This window comes from Pungitius pungitius, unplaced genomic scaffold, assembly GCF_949316345.1.
Source record: "Pungitius pungitius unplaced genomic scaffold, fPunPun2.1 scaffold_31, whole genome shotgun sequence".
In the NCBI taxonomy this organism is placed as follows: Eukaryota; Metazoa; Chordata; class Actinopteri; order Perciformes; family Gasterosteidae; genus Pungitius; species Pungitius pungitius.
This window is the reverse complement of record NW_026909910.1, coordinates 82590-98733: the sequence shown is the minus strand read 5'-3', so window position 1 is coordinate 98733 and position 16144 is coordinate 82590. Positions and strand designations below refer to the sequence as shown.

The window sequence follows — 16144 nt, the reverse complement described above, 5'->3', positions numbered from 1 at the left end:
TTTGGATAATATTGTCTAATTTCCTTTCATATCCAACGTTAAAACAACACTAAACATGCATCTCTTCAACAATGTGATATTCTTTTTGTAATTTGTAGGTGTACAATCTGCGGCGCTCGGCGGCTTTCGGAGAGAGAAGTGAAAGAGCTTACGGCACCTGGGATTCCCAGGCGGTCTTCCATCCAGGTACTAACCAGGCCCTGCTCTGCTTAGCTTCCGAGATCAGACGAGATCGGGCGGAACCAGAGAGGTATGGCCGTAAGCTGCTTTTTATCTTTTTCCTAATCCTTTATAATGCGTCAATGAATTATGACACGCCTGCCGTTGGCATCTTTGTGTGGGTTAAATAAGGGTATGCAAAGAAGGCTGTGACATCCCATGCCGAAAATTGGATGGACTAGAGAAGACCCGCCCAGGGGTCCCAGCCAATCGGTGAATGGCCATTGCAGTCCCCGCCACCTCAAATGGCCTGACGATGGTATGGACGTAAGCCACCTTTCATCTTCTTCCTATTGCATCTCTTCTACAATGTGACATTTTTTTTACAATTGTGTAGGTGTACAATCTACGGCGCTGGGCGGCTTTCAGAGAGAGAAGTGAAAAAGCTTACGGCACCTGGGATTCCCAGGCGGTCTTCCATCCAGGTACTAACCAGGCCCTGCTCTGCTTAGCTTCCGAGATCAGACGAGATCGGGCGGAACCAGAGAGGTATGGCCGTAAGCTGCTTTTTATCTTTTTCCTAATCCTTTATAATGCGTCAATGAATTATGACACGCCTGCCGTTGGCATCTTTGTGTGGGTTAAATAAGGGTATGCAAAGAAGGCTGTGACATCCCATGCCGAAAATTGGATGGACTAGAGAAGACCCGCCCAGGGGTCCCAGCCAATCGGTGAATGGCCATTGCAGTCCCCGCCACCTCAAATGGCCTGACGATGGTATGGACGTAAGCCACCTTTCATCTTCTTCCTATTGCATCTCTTCTACAATGTGACATTTTTTTTACAATTGTGTAGGTGTACAATCTACGGCGCTGGGCGGCTTTCAGAGAGAGAAGTGAAAAAGCTTACGGCACCTGGGATTCCCAGGCGGTCTTCCATCCAGGTACTAACCAGGCCCTGCTCTGCTTAGCTTCCGAGATCAGACGAGATCGGGCGGAACCAGAGAGGTATGGCCGTAAGCTGCTTTTCATCTTTTTCCTAATCCTTTAAAACGTGTCAAAGATAATCAGAAGTTTCTTTTTCTAAAATTGAAGCAGTTCTTAGCATTGGCAAGAGAGGTTCCTAAAGCCTGAAGGTAACTTTACTTTTCTTCACTGGCAATTCTAACATGTTGGGTTAGCACCTGTATTTCAACGGCTAAATTACAAACAATAGTATGCCAATCGTAAATGTTGATCAACACTAATTTAGCAATCATGAAACGGAATCATTTTGGATAATATTGTCTAATTTCCTTTCATATCCAACGTTAAAACAACACTAAACATGCATCTCTTCAACAATGTGATATTCTTTTTGTAATTTGTAGGTGTACAATCTGCGGCGCTCGGCGGCTTTCGGAGAGAGAAGTGAAAAAGCTTACGGCACCTGGGATTCCCAGGCGGTCTTCCATCCAGGTACTAACCAGGCCCTGCTCTGCTTAGCTTCCGAGATCAGACGAGATCGGGCGGAACCAGAGAGGTATGGCCGTAAGCTGCTTTTTATCTTTTTCCTAATCCTTTATAATGCGTCAATGAATTATGACACGCCTGCCGTTGGCATCTTTGTGTGGGTTAAATAAGGGTATGCAAAGAAGGCTGTGACATCCCATGCCGAAAATTGGATGGACTAGAGAAGACCCGCCCAGGGGTCCCAGCCAATCGGTGAATGGCCATTGCAGTCCCCGCCACCTCAAATGGCCTGACGATGGTATGGACGTAAGCCACCTTTCATCTTCTTCCTATTGCATCTCTTCTACAATGTGACATTTTTTTTACAATTGTGTAGGTGTACAATCTACGGCGCTGGGCGGCTTTCAGAGAGAGAAGTGAAAAAGCTTACGGCACCTGGGATTCCCAGGCGGTCTTCCATCCAGGTACTAACCAGGCCCTGCTCTGCTTAGCTTCCGAGATCAGACGAGATCGGGCGGAACCAGAGAGGTATGGCCGTAAGCTGCTTTTCATCTTTTTCCTAATCCTTTAAAACGTGTCAAAGATAATCAGAAGTTTCTTTTTCTAAAATTGAAGCAGTTCTTAGCATTGGCAAGAGAGGTTCCTAAAGCCTGAAGGTAACTTTACTTTTCTTCACTGGCAATTCTAACATGTTGGGTTAGCACCTGTATTTCAACGGCTAAATTACAAACAATAGTATGCCAATCGTAAATGTTGATCAACACTAATTTAGCAATCATGAAACGGAATCATTTTGGATAATATTGTCTAATTTCCTTTCATATCCAACGTTAAAACAACACTAAACATGCATCTCTTCAACAATGTGATATTCTTTTTGTAATTTGTAGGTGTACAATCTGCGGCGCTCGGCGGCTTTCGGAGAGAGAAGTGAAAAAGCTTACGGCACCTGGGATTCCCAGGCGGTCTTCCATCCAGGTACTAACCAGGCCCTGCTCTGCTTAGCTTCCGAGATCAGACGAGATCGGGCGGAACCAGAGAGGTATGGCCGTAAGCTGCTTTTTATCTTTTTCCTAATCCTTTATAATGCGTCAATGAATTATGACACGCCTGCCGTTGGCATCTTTGTGTGGGTTAAATAAGGGTATGCAAAGAAGGCTGTGACATCCCATGCCGAAAATTGGATGGACTAGAGAAGACCCGCCCAGGGGTCCCAGCCAATCGGTGAATGGCCATTGCAGTCCCCGCCACCTCAAATGGCCTGACGATGGTATGGACGTAAGCCACCTTTCATCTTCTTCCTATTGCATCTCTTCTACAATGTGACATTTTTTTTACAATTGTGTAGGTGTACAATCTACGGCGCTGGGCGGCTTTCAGAGAGAGAAGTGAAAAAGCTTACGGCACCTGGGATTCCCAGGCGGTCTTCCATCCAGGTACTAACCAGGCCCTGCTCTGCTTAGCTTCCGAGATCAGACGAGATCGGGCGGAACCAGAGAGGTATGGCCGTAAGCTGCTTTTCATCTTTTTCCTAATCCTTTAAAACGTGTCAAAGATAATCAGAAGTTTCTTTTTCTAAAATTGAAGCAGTTCTTAGCATTGGCAAGAGAGGTTCCTAAAGCCTGAAGGTAACTTTACTTTTCTTCACTGGCAATTCTAACATGTTGGGTTAGCACCTGTATTTCAACGGCTAAATTACAAACAATAGTATGCCAATCGTAAATGTTGATCAACACTAATTTAGCAATCATGAAACGGAATCATTTTGGATAATATTGTCTAATTTCCTTTCATATCCAACGTTAAAACAACACTAAACATGCATCTCTTCAACAATGTGATATTCTTTTTGTAATTTGTAGGTGTACAATCTGCGGCGCTCGGCGGCTTTCGGAGAGAGAAGTGAAAGAGCTTACGGCACCTGGGATTCCCAGGCGGTCTTCCATCCAGGTACTAACCAGGCCCTGCTCTGCTTAGCTTCCGAGATCAGACGAGATCGGGCGGAACCAGAGAGGTATGGCCGTAAGCTGCTTTTTATCTTTTTCCTAATCCTTTATAATGCGTCAATGAATTATGACACGCCTGCCGTTGGCATCTTTGTGTGGGTTAAATAAGGGTATGCAAAGAAGGCTGTGACATCCCATGCCGAAAATTGGATGGACTAGAGAAGACCCGCCCAGGGGTCCCAGCCAATCGGTGAATGGCCATTGCAGTCCCCGCCACCTCAAATGGCCTGACGATGGTATGGACGTAAGCCACCTTTCATCTTCTTCCTATTGCATCTCTTCTACAATGTGACATTTTTTTTACAATTGTGTAGGTGTACAATCTACGGCGCTGGGCGGCTTTCAGAGAGAGAAGTGAAAAAGCTTACGGCACCTGGGATTCCCAGGCGGTCTTCCATCCAGGTACTAACCAGGCCCTGCTCTGCTTAGCTTCCGAGATCAGACGAGATCGGGCGGAACCAGAGAGGTATGGCCGTAAGCTGCTTTTTATCTTTTTCCTAATCCTTTATAATGCGTCAATGAATTATGACACGCCTGCCGTTGGCATCTTTGTGTGGGTTAAATAAGGGTATGCAAAGAAGGCTGTGACATCCCATGCCGAAAATTGGATGGACTAGAGAAGACCCGCCCAGGGGTCCCAGCCAATCGGTGAATGGCCATTGCAGTCCCCGCCACCTCAAATGGCCTGACGATGGTATGGACGTAAGCCACCTTTCATCTTCTTCCTATTGCATCTCTTCTACAATGTGACATTTTTTTTACAATTGTGTAGGTGTACAATCTACGGCGCTGGGCGGCTTTCAGAGAGAGAAGTGAAAAAGCTTACGGCACCTGGGATTCCCAGGCGGTCTTCCATCCAGGTACTAACCAGGCCCTGCTCTGCTTAGCTTCCGAGATCAGACGAGATCGGGCGGAACCAGAGAGGTATGGCCGTAAGCTGCTTTTCATCTTTTTCCTAATCCTTTAAAACGTGTCAAAGATAATCAGAAGTTTCTTTTTCTAAAATTGAAGCAGTTCTTAGCATTGGCAAGAGAGGTTCCTAAAGCCTGAAGGTAACTTTACTTTTCTTCACTGGCAATTCTAACATGTTGGGTTAGCACCTGTATTTCAACGGCTAAATTACAAACAATAGTATGCCAATCGTAAATGTTGATCAACACTAATTTAGCAATCATGAAACGGAATCATTTTGGATAATATTGTCTAATTTCCTTTCATATCCAACGTTAAAACAACACTAAACATGCATCTCTTCAACAATGTGATATTCTTTTTGTAATTTGTAGGTGTACAATCTGCGGCGCTCGGCGGCTTTCGGAGAGAGAAGTGAAAAAGCTTACGGCACCTGGGATTCCCAGGCGGTCTTCCATCCAGGTACTAACCAGGCCCTGCTCTGCTTAGCTTCCGAGATCAGACGAGATCGGGCGGAACCAGAGAGGTATGGCCGTAAGCTGCTTTTTATCTTTTTCCTAATCCTTTATAATGCGTCAATGAATTATGACACGCCTGCCGTTGGCATCTTTGTGTGGGTTAAATAAGGGTATGCAAAGAAGGCTGTGACATCCCATGCCGAAAATTGGATGGACTAGAGAAGACCCGCCCAGGGGTCCCAGCCAATCGGTGAATGGCCATTGCAGTCCCCGCCACCTCAAATGGCCTGACGATGGTATGGACGTAAGCCACCTTTCATCTTCTTCCTATTGCATCTCTTCTACAATGTGACATTTTTTTTACAATTGTGTAGGTGTACAATCTACGGCGCTGGGCGGCTTTCAGAGAGAGAAGTGAAAAAGCTTACGGCACCTGGGATTCCCAGGCGGTCTTCCATCCAGGTACTAACCAGGCCCTGCTCTGCTTAGCTTCCGAGATCAGACGAGATCGGGCGGAACCAGAGAGGTATGGCCGTAAGCTGCTTTTCATCTTTTTCCTAATCCTTTAAAACGTGTCAAAGATAATCAGAAGTTTCTTTTTCTAAAATTGAAGCAGTTCTTAGCATTGGCAAGAGAGGTTCCTAAAGCCTGAAGGTAACTTTACTTTTCTTCACTGGCAATTCTAACATGTTGGGTTAGCACCTGTATTTCAACGGCTAAATTACAAACAATAGTATGCCAATCGTAAATGTTGATCAACACTAATTTAGCAATCATGAAACGGAATCATTTTGGATAATATTGTCTAATTTCCTTTCATATCCAACGTTAAAACAACACTAAACATGCATCTCTTCAACAATGTGATATTCTTTTTGTAATTTGTAGGTGTACAATCTGCGGCGCTCGGCGGCTTTCGGAGAGAGAAGTGAAAGAGCTTACGGCACCTGGGATTCCCAGGCGGTCTTCCATCCAGGTACTAACCAGGCCCTGCTCTGCTTAGCTTCCGAGATCAGACGAGATCGGGCGGAACCAGAGAGGTATGGCCGTAAGCTGCTTTTTATCTTTTTCCTAATCCTTTATAATGCGTCAATGAATTATGACACGCCTGCCGTTGGCATCTTTGTGTGGGTTAAATAAGGGTATGCAAAGAAGGCTGTGACATCCCATGCCGAAAATTGGATGGACTAGAGAAGACCCGCCCAGGGGTCCCAGCCAATCGGTGAATGGCCATTGCAGTCCCCGCCACCTCAAATGGCCTGACGATGGTATGGACGTAAGCCACCTTTCATCTTCTTCCTATTGCATCTCTTCTACAATGTGACATTTTTTTTACAATTGTGTAGGTGTACAATCTACGGCGCTGGGCGGCTTTCAGAGAGAGAAGTGAAAAAGCTTACGGCACCTGGGATTCCCAGGCGGTCTTCCATCCAGGTACTAACCAGGCCCTGCTCTGCTTAGCTTCCGAGATCAGACGAGATCGGGCGGAACCAGAGAGGTATGGCCGTAAGCTGCTTTTTATCTTTTTCCTAATCCTTTATAATGCGTCAATGAATTATGACACGCCTGCCGTTGGCATCTTTGTGTGGGTTAAATAAGGGTATGCAAAGAAGGCTGTGACATCCCATGCCGAAAATTGGATGGACTAGAGAAGACCCGCCCAGGGGTCCCAGCCAATCGGTGAATGGCCATTGCAGTCCCCGCCACCTCAAATGGCCTGACGATGGTATGGACGTAAGCCACCTTTCATCTTCTTCCTATTGCATCTCTTCTACAATGTGACATTTTTTTTACAATTGTGTAGGTGTACAATCTACGGCGCTGGGCGGCTTTCAGAGAGAGAAGTGAAAAAGCTTACGGCACCTGGGATTCCCAGGCGGTCTTCCATCCAGGTACTAACCAGGCCCTGCTCTGCTTAGCTTCCGAGATCAGACGAGATCGGGCGGAACCAGAGAGGTATGGCCGTAAGCTGCTTTTCATCTTTTTCCTAATCCTTTAAAACGTGTCAAAGATAATCAGAAGTTTCTTTTTCTAAAATTGAAGCAGTTCTTAGCATTGGCAAGAGAGGTTCCTAAAGCCTGAAGGTAACTTTACTTTTCTTCACTGGCAATTCTAACATGTTGGGTTAGCACCTGTATTTCAACGGCTAAATTACAAACAATAGTATGCCAATCGTAAATGTTGATCAACACTAATTTAGCAATCATGAAACGGAATCATTTTGGATAATATTGTCTAATTTCCTTTCATATCCAACGTTAAAACAACACTAAACATGCATCTCTTCAACAATGTGATATTCTTTTTGTAATTTGTAGGTGTACAATCTGCGGCGCTCGGCGGCTTTCGGAGAGAGAAGTGAAAAAGCTTACGGCACCTGGGATTCCCAGGCGGTCTTCCATCCAGGTACTAACCAGGCCCTGCTCTGCTTAGCTTCCGAGATCAGACGAGATCGGGCGGAACCAGAGAGGTATGGCCGTAAGCTGCTTTTTATCTTTTTCCTAATCCTTTATAATGCGTCAATGAATTATGACACGCCTGCCGTTGGCATCTTTGTGTGGGTTAAATAAGGGTATGCAAAGAAGGCTGTGACATCCCATGCCGAAAATTGGATGGACTAGAGAAGACCCGCCCAGGGGTCCCAGCCAATCGGTGAATGGCCATTGCAGTCCCCGCCACCTCAAATGGCCTGACGATGGTATGGACGTAAGCCACCTTTCATCTTCTTCCTATTGCATCTCTTCTACAATGTGACATTTTTTTTACAATTGTGTAGGTGTACAATCTACGGCGCTGGGCGGCTTTCAGAGAGAGAAGTGAAAAAGCTTACGGCACCTGGGATTCCCAGGCGGTCTTCCATCCAGGTACTAACCAGGCCCTGCTCTGCTTAGCTTCCGAGATCAGACGAGATCGGGCGGAACCAGAGAGGTATGGCCGTAAGCTGCTTTTCATCTTTTTCCTAATCCTTTAAAACGTGTCAAAGATAATCAGAAGTTTCTTTTTCTAAAATTGAAGCAGTTCTTAGCATTGGCAAGAGAGGTTCCTAAAGCCTGAAGGTAACTTTACTTTTCTTCACTGGCAATTCTAACATGTTGGGTTAGCACCTGTATTTCAACGGCTAAATTACAAACAATAGTATGCCAATCGTAAATGTTGATCAACACTAATTTAGCAATCATGAAACGGAATCATTTTGGATAATATTGTCTAATTTCCTTTCATATCCAACGTTAAAACAACACTAAACATGCATCTCTTCAACAATGTGATATTCTTTTTGTAATTTGTAGGTGTACAATCTGCGGCGCTCGGCGGCTTTCGGAGAGAGAAGTGAAAAAGCTTACGGCACCTGGGATTCCCAGGCGGTCTTCCATCCAGGTACTAACCAGGCCCTGCTCTGCTTAGCTTCCGAGATCAGACGAGATCGGGCGGAACCAGAGAGGTATGGCCGTAAGCTGCTTTTTATCTTTTTCCTAATCCTTTATAATGCGTCAATGAATTATGACACGCCTGCCGTTGGCATCTTTGTGTGGGTTAAATAAGGGTATGCAAAGAAGGCTGTGACATCCCATGCCGAAAATTGGATGGACTAGAGAAGACCCGCCCAGGGGTCCCAGCCAATCGGTGAATGGCCATTGCAGTCCCCGCCACCTCAAATGGCCTGACGATGGTATGGACGTAAGCCACCTTTCATCTTCTTCCTATTGCATCTCTTCTACAATGTGACATTTTTTTTACAATTGTGTAGGTGTACAATCTACGGCGCTGGGCGGCTTTCAGAGAGAGAAGTGAAAAAGCTTACGGCACCTGGGATTCCCAGGCGGTCTTCCATCCAGGTACTAACCAGGCCCTGCTCTGCTTAGCTTCCGAGATCAGACGAGATCGGGCGGAACCAGAGAGGTATGGCCGTAAGCTGCTTTTTATCTTTTTCCTAATCCTTTATAATGCGTCAATGAATTATGACACGCCTGCCGTTGGCATCTTTGTGTGGGTTAAATAAGGGTATGCAAAGAAGGCTGTGACATCCCATGCCGAAAATTGGATGGACTAGAGAAGACCCGCCCAGGGGTCCCAGCCAATCGGTGAATGGCCATTGCAGTCCCCGCCACCTCAAATGGCCTGACGATGGTATGGACGTAAGCCACCTTTCATCTTCTTCCTATTGCATCTCTTCTACAATGTGACATTTTTTTTACAATTGTGTAGGTGTACAATCTACGGCGCTGGGCGGCTTTCAGAGAGAGAAGTGAAAAAGCTTACGGCACCTGGGATTCCCAGGCGGTCTTCCATCCAGGTACTAACCAGGCCCTGCTCTGCTTAGCTTCCGAGATCAGACGAGATCGGGCGGAACCAGAGAGGTATGGCCGTAAGCTGCTTTTCATCTTTTTCCTAATCCTTTAAAACGTGTCAAAGATAATCAGAAGTTTCTTTTTCTAAAATTGAAGCAGTTCTTAGCATTGGCAAGAGAGGTTCCTAAAGCCTGAAGGTAACTTTACTTTTCTTCACTGGCAATTCTAACATGTTGGGTTAGCACCTGTATTTCAACGGCTAAATTACAAACAATAGTATGCCAATCGTAAATGTTGATCAACACTAATTTAGCAATCATGAAACGGAATCATTTTGGATAATATTGTCTAATTTCCTTTCATATCCAACGTTAAAACAACACTAAACATGCATCTCTTCAACAATGTGATATTCTTTTTGTAATTTGTAGGTGTACAATCTGCGGCGCTCGGCGGCTTTCGGAGAGAGAAGTGAAAGAGCTTTCGGCACCTGGGATTCCCAGGCGGTCTTCCATCCAGGTACTAACCAGGCCCTGCTCTGCTTAGCTTCCGAGATCAGACGAGATCGGGCGGAACCAGAGAGGTATGGCCGTAAGCTGCTTTTTATCTTTTTCCTAATCCTTTATAATGCGTCAATGAATTATGACACGCCTGCCGTTGGCATCTTTGTGTGGGTTAAATAAGGGTATGCAAAGAAGGCTGTGACATCCCATGCCGAAAATTGGATGGACTAGAGAAGACCCGCCCAGGGGTCCCAGCCAATCGGTGAATGGCCATTGCAGTCCCCGCCACCTCAAATGGCCTGACGATGGTATGGACGTAAGCCACCTTTCATCTTCTTCCTATTGCATCTCTTCTACAATGTGACATTTTTTTTACAATTGTGTAGGTGTACAATCTACGGCGCTGGGCGGCTTTCAGAGAGAGAAGTGAAAAAGCTTACGGCACCTGGGATTCCCAGGCGGTCTTCCATCCAGGTACTAACCAGGCCCTGCTCTGCTTAGCTTCCGAGATCAGACGAGATCGGGCGGAACCAGAGAGGTATGGCCGTAAGCTGCTTTTTATCTTTTTCCTAATCCTTTATAATGCGTCAATGAATTATGACACGCCTGCCGTTGGCATCTTTGTGTGGGTTAAATAAGGGTATGCAAAGAAGGCTGTGACATCCCATGCCGAAAATTGGATGGACTAGAGAAGACCCGCCCAGGGGTCCCAGCCAATCGGTGAATGGCCATTGCAGTCCCCGCCACCTCAAATGGCCTGACGATGGTATGGACGTAAGCCACCTTTCATCTTCTTCCTATTGCATCTCTTCTACAATGTGACATTTTTTTTACAATTGTGTAGGTGTACAATCTACGGCGCTGGGCGGCTTTCAGAGAGAGAAGTGAAAAAGCTTACGGCACCTGGGATTCCCAGGCGGTCTTCCATCCAGGTACTAACCAGGCCCTGCTCTGCTTAGCTTCCGAGATCAGACGAGATCGGGCGGAACCAGAGAGGTATGGCCGTAAGCTGCTTTTTATCTTTTTCCTAATCCTTTATAATGCGTCAATGAATTATGACACGCCTGCCGTTGGCATCTTTGTGTGGGTTAAATAAGGGTATGCAAAGAAGGCTGTGACATCCCATGCCGAAAATTGGATGGACTAGAGAAGACCCGCCCAGGGGTCCCAGCCAATCGGTGAATGGCCATTGCAGTCCCCGCCACCTCAAATGGCCTGACGATGGTATGGACGTAAGCCACCTTTCATCTTCTTCCTATTGCATCTCTTCTACAATGTGACATTTTTTTTACAATTGTGTAGGTGTACAATCTACGGCGCTGGGCGGCTTTCAGAGAGAGAAGTGAAAAAGCTTACGGCACCTGGGATTCCCAGGCGGTCTTCCATCCAGGTACTAACCAGGCCCTGCTCTGCTTAGCTTCCGAGATCAGACGAGATCGGGCGGAACCAGAGAGGTATGGCCGTAAGCTGCTTTTCATCTTTTTCCTAATCCTTTAAAACGTGTCAAAGATAATCAGAAGTTTCTTTTTCTAAAATTGAAGCAGTTCTTAGCATTGGCAAGAGAGGTTCCTAAAGCCTGAAGGTAACTTTACTTTTCTTCACTGGCAATTCTAACATGTTGGGTTAGCACCTGTATTTCAACGGCTAAATTACAAACAATAGTATGCCAATCGTAAATGTTGATCAACACTAATTTAGCAATCATGAAACGGAATCATTTTGGATATTATTGTCTAATTTCCTTTCATATCCAACGTTAAAACAACACTAAACATGCATCTCTTCAACAATGTGATATTCTTTTTGTAATTTGTAGGTGTACAATCTGCGGCGCTCGGCGGCTTTCGGAGAGAGAAGTGAAAAAGCTTACGGCACCTGGGATTCCCAGGCGGTCTTCCATCCAGGTACTAACCAGGCCCTGCTCTGCTTAGCTTCCGAGATCAGACGAGATCGGGCGGAACCAGAGAGGTATGGCCGTAAGCTGCTTTTTATCTTTTTCCTAATCCTTTATAATGCGTCAATGAATTATGACACGCCTGCCGTTGGCATCTTTGTGTGGGTTAAATAAGGGTATGCAAAGAAGGCTGTGACATCCCATGCCGAAAATTGGATGGACTAGAGAAGACCCGCCCAGGGGTCCCAGCCAATCGGTGAATGGCCATTGCAGTCCCCGCCACCTCAAATGGCCTGACGATGGTATGGACGTAAGCCACCTTTCATCTTCTTCCTATTGCATCTCTTCTACAATGTGACATTTTTTTTACAATTGTGTAGGTGTACAATCTACGGCGCTGGGCGGCTTTCAGAGAGAGAAGTGAAAAAGCTTACGGCACCTGGGATTCCCAGGCGGTCTTCCATCCAGGTACTAACCAGGCCCTGCTCTGCTTAGCTTCCGAGATCAGACGAGATCGGGCGGAACCAGAGAGGTATGGCCGTAAGCTGCTTTTTATCTTTTTCCTAATCCTTTATAATGCGTCAATGAATTATGACACGCCTGCCGTTGGCATCTTTGTGTGGGTTAAATAAGGGTATGCAAAGAAGGCTGTGACATCCCATGCCGAAAATTGGATGGACTAGAGAAGACCCGCCCAGGGGTCCCAGCCAATCGGTGAATGGCCATTGCAGTCCCCGCCACCTCAAATGGCCTGACGATGGTATGGACGTAAGCCACCTTTCATCTTCTTCCTATTGCATCTCTTCTACAATGTGACATTTTTTTTACAATTGTGTAGGTGTACAATCTACGGCGCTGGGCGGCTTTCAGAGAGAGAAGTGAAAAAGCTTACGGCACCTGGGATTCCCAGGCGGTCTTCCATCCAGGTACTAACCAGGCCCTGCTCTGCTTAGCTTCCGAGATCAGACGAGATCGGGCGGAACCAGAGAGGTATGGCCGTAAGCTGCTTTTCATCTTTTTCCTAATCCTTTAAAACGTGTCAAAGATAATCAGAAGTTTCTTTTTCTAAAATTGAAGCAGTTCTTAGCATTGGCAAGAGAGGTTCCTAAAGCCTGAAGGTAACTTTACTTTTCTTCACTGGCAATTCTAACATGTTGGGTTAGCACCTGTATTTCAACGGCTAAATTACAAACAATAGTATGCCAATCGTAAATGTTGATCAACACTAATTTAGCAATCATGAAACGGAATCATTTTGGATATTATTGTCTAATTTCCTTTCATATCCAACGTTAAAACAACATTAAACATGCATCTCTTCAACAATGTGATATTCTTTTTGTAATTTGTAGGTGTACAATCTGCGGCGCTCGGCGGCTTTCGGAGAGAGAAGTGAAAAAGCTTACGGCACCTGGGATTCCCAGGCGGTCTTCCATCCAGGTACTAACCAGGCCCTGCTCTGCTTAGCTTCCGAGATCAGACGAGATCGGGCGGAACCAGAGAGGTATGGCCGTAAGCTGCTTTTTATCTTTTTCCTAATCCTTTATAATGCGTCAATGAATTATGACACGCCTGCCGTTGGCATCTTTGTGTGGGTTAAATAAGGGTATGCAAAGAAGGCTGTGACATCCCATGCCGAAAATTGGATGGACTAGAGAAGACCCGCCCAGGGGTCCCAGCCAATCGGTGAATGGCCATTGCAGTCCCCGCCACCTCAAATGGCCTGACGATGGTATGGACGTAAGCCACCTTTCATCTTCTTCCTATTGCATCTCTTCTACAATGTGACATTTTTTTTACAATTGTGTAGGTGTACAATCTACGGCGCTGGGCGGCTTTCAGAGAGAGAAGTGAAAAAGCTTACGGCACCTGGGATTCCCAGGCGGTCTTCCATCCAGGTACTAACCAGGCCCTGCTCTGCTTAGCTTCCGAGATCAGACGAGATCGGGCGGAACCAGAGAGGTATGGCCGTAAGCTGCTTTTCATCTTTTTCCTAATCCTTTAAAACGTGTCAAAGATAATCAGAAGTTTCTTTTTCTAAAATTGAAGCAGTTCTTAGCATTGGCAAGAGAGGTTCCTAAAGCCTGAAGGTAACTTTACTTTTCTTCACTGGCAATTCTAACATGTTGGGTTAGCACCTGTATTTCAACGGCTAAATTACAAACAATAGTATGCCAATCGTAAATGTTGATCAACACTAATTTAGCAATCATGAAACGGAATCATTTTGGATAATATTGTCTAATTTCCTTTCATATCCAACGTTAAAACAACACTAAACATGCATCTCTTCAACAATGTGATATTCTTTTTGTAATTTGTAGGTGTACAATCTGCGGCGCTCGGCGGCTTTCGGAGAGAGAAGTGAAAAAGCTTACGGCACCTGGGATTCCCAGGCGGTCTTCCATCCAGGTACTAACCAGGCCCTGCTCTGCTTAGCTTCCGAGATCAGACGAGATCGGGCGGAACCAGAGAGGTATGGCCGTAAGCTGCTTTTTATCTTTTTCCTAATCCTTTATAATGCGTCAATGAATTATGACACGCCTGCCGTTGGCATCTTTGTGTGGGTTAAATAAGGGTATGCAAAGAAGGCTGTGACATCCCATGCCGAAAATTGGATGGACTAGAGAAGACCCGCCCAGGGGTCCCAGCCAATCGGTGAATGGCCATTGCAGTCCCCGCCACCTCAAATGGCCTGACGATGGTATGGACGTAAGCCACCTTTCATCTTCTTCCTATTGCATCTCTTCTACAATGTGACATTTTTTTTACAATTGTGTAGGTGTACAATCTACGGCGCTGGGCGGCTTTCAGAGAGAGAAGTGAAAAAGCTTACGGCACCTGGGATTCCCAGGCGGTCTTCCATCCAGGTACTAACCAGGCCCTGCTCTGCTTAGCTTCCGAGATCAGACGAGATCGGGCGGAACCAGAGAGGTATGGCCGTAAGCTGCTTTTCATCTTTTTCCTAATCCTTTAAAACGTGTCAAAGATAATCAGAAGTTTCTTTTTCTAAAATTGAAGCAGTTCTTAGCATTGGCAAGAGAGGTTCCTAAAGCCTGAAGGTAACTTTACTTTTCTTCACTGGCAATTCTAACATGTTGGGTTAGCACCTGTATTTCAACGGCTAAATTACAAACAATAGTATGCCAATCGTAAATGTTGATCAACACTAATTTAGCAATCATGAAACGGAATCATTTTGGATAATATTGTCTAATTTCCTTTCATATCCAACGTTAAAACAACACTAAACATGCATCTCTTCAACAATGTGATATTCTTTTTGTAATTTGTAGGTGTACAATCTGCGGCGCTCGGCGGCTTTCGGAGAGAGAAGTGAAAAAGCTTACGGCACCTGGGATTCCCAGGCGGTCTTCCATCCAGGTACTAACCAGGCCCTGCTCTGCTTAGCTTCCGAGATCAGACGAGATCGGGCGGAACCAGAGAGGTATGGCCGTAAGCTGCTTTTTATCTTTTTCCTAATCCTTTATAATGCGTCAATGAATTATGACACGCCTGCCGTTGGCATCTTTGTGTGGGTTAAATAAGGGTATGCAAAGAAGGCTGTGACATCCCATGCCGAAAATTGGATGGACTAGAGAAGACCCGCCCAGGGGTCCCAGCCAATCGGTGAATGGCCATTGCAGTCCCCGCCACCTCAAATGGCCTGACGATGGTATGGACGTAAGCCACCTTTCATCTTCTTCCTATTGCATCTCTTCTACAATGTGACATTTTTTTTACAATTGTGTAGGTGTACAATCTACGGCGCTGGGCGGCTTTCAGAGAGAGAAGTGAAAAAGCTTACGGCACCTGGGATTCCCAGGCGGTCTTCCATCCAGGTACTAACCAGGCCCTGCTCTGCTTAGCTTCCGAGATCAGGCGGAACCAGAGAGGTATGGCCGTAAGCTGCTTTTTATCTTTTTCCTAATCCTTTATAATGCGTCAATGAATTATGACACGCCTGCCGTTGGCATCTTTGTGTGGGTTAAATAAGGGTATGCAAAGAAGGCTGTGACATCCCATGCCGAAAATTGGATGGACTAGAGAAGACCCGCCCAGGGGTCCCAGCCAATCGGTGAATGGCCATTGCAGTCCCCGCCACCTCAAATGGCCTGACGATGGTATGGACGTAAGCCACCTTTCATCTTCTTCCTATTGCATCTCTTCTACAATGTGACATTTTTTTTACAATTGTGTAGGTGTACAATCTACGGCGCTGGGCGGCTTTCAGAGAGAGAAGTGAAAAAGCTTACGGCACCTGGGATTCCCAGGCGGTCTTCCATCCAGGTACTAACCAGGCCCTGCTCTGCTTAGCTTCCGAGATCAGACGAGATCGGGCGGAACCAGAGAGGTATGGCCGTAAGCTGCTTTTCATCTTTTTCCTAATCCTTTAAAACGTGTCAAAGATAATCAGAAGTTTCTTTTTCTAAAATTGAAGCAGTTCTTAGCATTGGCAAGAGAGGTTCCTA

General features: G+C 45.8%; 33 non-coding genes and 1 pseudogene across 33 annotated transcripts; all 34 read right to left on the bottom strand.

Annotated features, from left to right (window-relative positions):
- Positions 1-145: 145 nt before the first annotated feature.
- On the bottom strand, positions 146-264 carry LOC134123347 (5S ribosomal RNA). Its single transcript, XR_009954833.1, has one exon. It is a non-coding gene; the product is annotated as a 5S ribosomal RNA (ribosomal RNA).
- Positions 265-603: 339 nt separating this feature from the next.
- Positions 604-722, bottom strand: LOC134123346 (5S ribosomal RNA). Its single transcript, XR_009954832.1, has one exon. It is a non-coding gene; the product is annotated as a 5S ribosomal RNA (ribosomal RNA).
- A 339-nt stretch (positions 723-1061) lies between these two features.
- Positions 1062-1180, bottom strand: LOC134123345 (5S ribosomal RNA). The gene has a single exon (XR_009954831.1). It is a non-coding gene; the product is annotated as a 5S ribosomal RNA (ribosomal RNA).
- Positions 1181-1575: 395 nt separating this feature from the next.
- On the bottom strand, positions 1576-1694 carry LOC134123344 (5S ribosomal RNA). Its single transcript, XR_009954830.1, has one exon. It is a non-coding gene; the product is annotated as a 5S ribosomal RNA (ribosomal RNA).
- A 339-nt stretch (positions 1695-2033) lies between these two features.
- Positions 2034-2152, bottom strand: LOC134123342 (5S ribosomal RNA). The gene has a single exon (XR_009954828.1). It is a non-coding gene; the product is annotated as a 5S ribosomal RNA (ribosomal RNA).
- Positions 2153-2547: 395 nt separating this feature from the next.
- LOC134123341 (5S ribosomal RNA) lies at positions 2548-2666 on the bottom strand. The gene has a single exon (XR_009954827.1). It is a non-coding gene; the product is annotated as a 5S ribosomal RNA (ribosomal RNA).
- A 339-nt stretch (positions 2667-3005) lies between these two features.
- On the bottom strand, positions 3006-3124 carry LOC134123340 (5S ribosomal RNA). Its single transcript, XR_009954826.1, has one exon. It is a non-coding gene; the product is annotated as a 5S ribosomal RNA (ribosomal RNA).
- Positions 3125-3519: 395 nt separating this feature from the next.
- LOC134123339 (5S ribosomal RNA) lies at positions 3520-3638 on the bottom strand. The gene has a single exon (XR_009954825.1). It is a non-coding gene; the product is annotated as a 5S ribosomal RNA (ribosomal RNA).
- Positions 3639-3977: 339 nt separating this feature from the next.
- LOC134123338 (5S ribosomal RNA) lies at positions 3978-4096 on the bottom strand. Its single transcript, XR_009954824.1, has one exon. It is a non-coding gene; the product is annotated as a 5S ribosomal RNA (ribosomal RNA).
- A 339-nt stretch (positions 4097-4435) lies between these two features.
- On the bottom strand, positions 4436-4554 carry LOC134123337 (5S ribosomal RNA). Its single transcript, XR_009954823.1, has one exon. It is a non-coding gene; the product is annotated as a 5S ribosomal RNA (ribosomal RNA).
- Positions 4555-4949: 395 nt separating this feature from the next.
- On the bottom strand, positions 4950-5068 carry LOC134123336 (5S ribosomal RNA). Its single transcript, XR_009954822.1, has one exon. It is a non-coding gene; the product is annotated as a 5S ribosomal RNA (ribosomal RNA).
- Positions 5069-5407: 339 nt separating this feature from the next.
- On the bottom strand, positions 5408-5526 carry LOC134123335 (5S ribosomal RNA). Its single transcript, XR_009954821.1, has one exon. It is a non-coding gene; the product is annotated as a 5S ribosomal RNA (ribosomal RNA).
- Positions 5527-5921: 395 nt separating this feature from the next.
- On the bottom strand, positions 5922-6040 carry LOC134123334 (5S ribosomal RNA). Its single transcript, XR_009954820.1, has one exon. It is a non-coding gene; the product is annotated as a 5S ribosomal RNA (ribosomal RNA).
- Positions 6041-6379: 339 nt separating this feature from the next.
- LOC134123333 (5S ribosomal RNA) lies at positions 6380-6498 on the bottom strand. Its single transcript, XR_009954819.1, has one exon. It is a non-coding gene; the product is annotated as a 5S ribosomal RNA (ribosomal RNA).
- A 339-nt stretch (positions 6499-6837) lies between these two features.
- On the bottom strand, positions 6838-6956 carry LOC134123331 (5S ribosomal RNA). The gene has a single exon (XR_009954817.1). It is a non-coding gene; the product is annotated as a 5S ribosomal RNA (ribosomal RNA).
- Positions 6957-7351: 395 nt separating this feature from the next.
- On the bottom strand, positions 7352-7470 carry LOC134123330 (5S ribosomal RNA). The gene has a single exon (XR_009954816.1). It is a non-coding gene; the product is annotated as a 5S ribosomal RNA (ribosomal RNA).
- Positions 7471-7809: 339 nt separating this feature from the next.
- Positions 7810-7928, bottom strand: LOC134123329 (5S ribosomal RNA). Its single transcript, XR_009954815.1, has one exon. It is a non-coding gene; the product is annotated as a 5S ribosomal RNA (ribosomal RNA).
- A 395-nt stretch (positions 7929-8323) lies between these two features.
- On the bottom strand, positions 8324-8442 carry LOC134123328 (5S ribosomal RNA). Its single transcript, XR_009954814.1, has one exon. It is a non-coding gene; the product is annotated as a 5S ribosomal RNA (ribosomal RNA).
- Positions 8443-8781: 339 nt separating this feature from the next.
- On the bottom strand, positions 8782-8900 carry LOC134123327 (5S ribosomal RNA). Its single transcript, XR_009954813.1, has one exon. It is a non-coding gene; the product is annotated as a 5S ribosomal RNA (ribosomal RNA).
- Positions 8901-9239: 339 nt separating this feature from the next.
- LOC134123326 (5S ribosomal RNA) lies at positions 9240-9358 on the bottom strand. Its single transcript, XR_009954812.1, has one exon. It is a non-coding gene; the product is annotated as a 5S ribosomal RNA (ribosomal RNA).
- Positions 9359-9753: 395 nt separating this feature from the next.
- Positions 9754-9872, bottom strand: LOC134123056 (5S ribosomal RNA). The gene has a single exon (XR_009954565.1). It is a non-coding gene; the product is annotated as a 5S ribosomal RNA (ribosomal RNA).
- Positions 9873-10211: 339 nt separating this feature from the next.
- Positions 10212-10330, bottom strand: LOC134123325 (5S ribosomal RNA). The gene has a single exon (XR_009954811.1). It is a non-coding gene; the product is annotated as a 5S ribosomal RNA (ribosomal RNA).
- A 339-nt stretch (positions 10331-10669) lies between these two features.
- LOC134123324 (5S ribosomal RNA) lies at positions 10670-10788 on the bottom strand. The gene has a single exon (XR_009954810.1). It is a non-coding gene; the product is annotated as a 5S ribosomal RNA (ribosomal RNA).
- A 339-nt stretch (positions 10789-11127) lies between these two features.
- On the bottom strand, positions 11128-11246 carry LOC134123323 (5S ribosomal RNA). The gene has a single exon (XR_009954809.1). It is a non-coding gene; the product is annotated as a 5S ribosomal RNA (ribosomal RNA).
- Positions 11247-11641: 395 nt separating this feature from the next.
- On the bottom strand, positions 11642-11760 carry LOC134123322 (5S ribosomal RNA). The gene has a single exon (XR_009954808.1). It is a non-coding gene; the product is annotated as a 5S ribosomal RNA (ribosomal RNA).
- Positions 11761-12099: 339 nt separating this feature from the next.
- LOC134123320 (5S ribosomal RNA) lies at positions 12100-12218 on the bottom strand. The gene has a single exon (XR_009954806.1). It is a non-coding gene; the product is annotated as a 5S ribosomal RNA (ribosomal RNA).
- Positions 12219-12557: 339 nt separating this feature from the next.
- LOC134123319 (5S ribosomal RNA) lies at positions 12558-12676 on the bottom strand. The gene has a single exon (XR_009954805.1). It is a non-coding gene; the product is annotated as a 5S ribosomal RNA (ribosomal RNA).
- Positions 12677-13071: 395 nt separating this feature from the next.
- LOC134123318 (5S ribosomal RNA) lies at positions 13072-13190 on the bottom strand. Its single transcript, XR_009954804.1, has one exon. It is a non-coding gene; the product is annotated as a 5S ribosomal RNA (ribosomal RNA).
- A 339-nt stretch (positions 13191-13529) lies between these two features.
- Positions 13530-13648, bottom strand: LOC134123317 (5S ribosomal RNA). Its single transcript, XR_009954803.1, has one exon. It is a non-coding gene; the product is annotated as a 5S ribosomal RNA (ribosomal RNA).
- Positions 13649-14043: 395 nt separating this feature from the next.
- Positions 14044-14162, bottom strand: LOC134123316 (5S ribosomal RNA). Its single transcript, XR_009954802.1, has one exon. It is a non-coding gene; the product is annotated as a 5S ribosomal RNA (ribosomal RNA).
- A 339-nt stretch (positions 14163-14501) lies between these two features.
- Positions 14502-14620, bottom strand: LOC134123314 (5S ribosomal RNA). The gene has a single exon (XR_009954800.1). It is a non-coding gene; the product is annotated as a 5S ribosomal RNA (ribosomal RNA).
- A 395-nt stretch (positions 14621-15015) lies between these two features.
- Positions 15016-15134, bottom strand: LOC134123313 (5S ribosomal RNA). The gene has a single exon (XR_009954799.1). It is a non-coding gene; the product is annotated as a 5S ribosomal RNA (ribosomal RNA).
- A 339-nt stretch (positions 15135-15473) lies between these two features.
- On the bottom strand, positions 15474-15582 carry LOC134123146 (5S ribosomal RNA; annotated as a pseudogene).
- A 339-nt stretch (positions 15583-15921) lies between these two features.
- LOC134123312 (5S ribosomal RNA) lies at positions 15922-16040 on the bottom strand. The gene has a single exon (XR_009954798.1). It is a non-coding gene; the product is annotated as a 5S ribosomal RNA (ribosomal RNA).
- Positions 16041-16144: the final 104 nt, after the last annotated feature.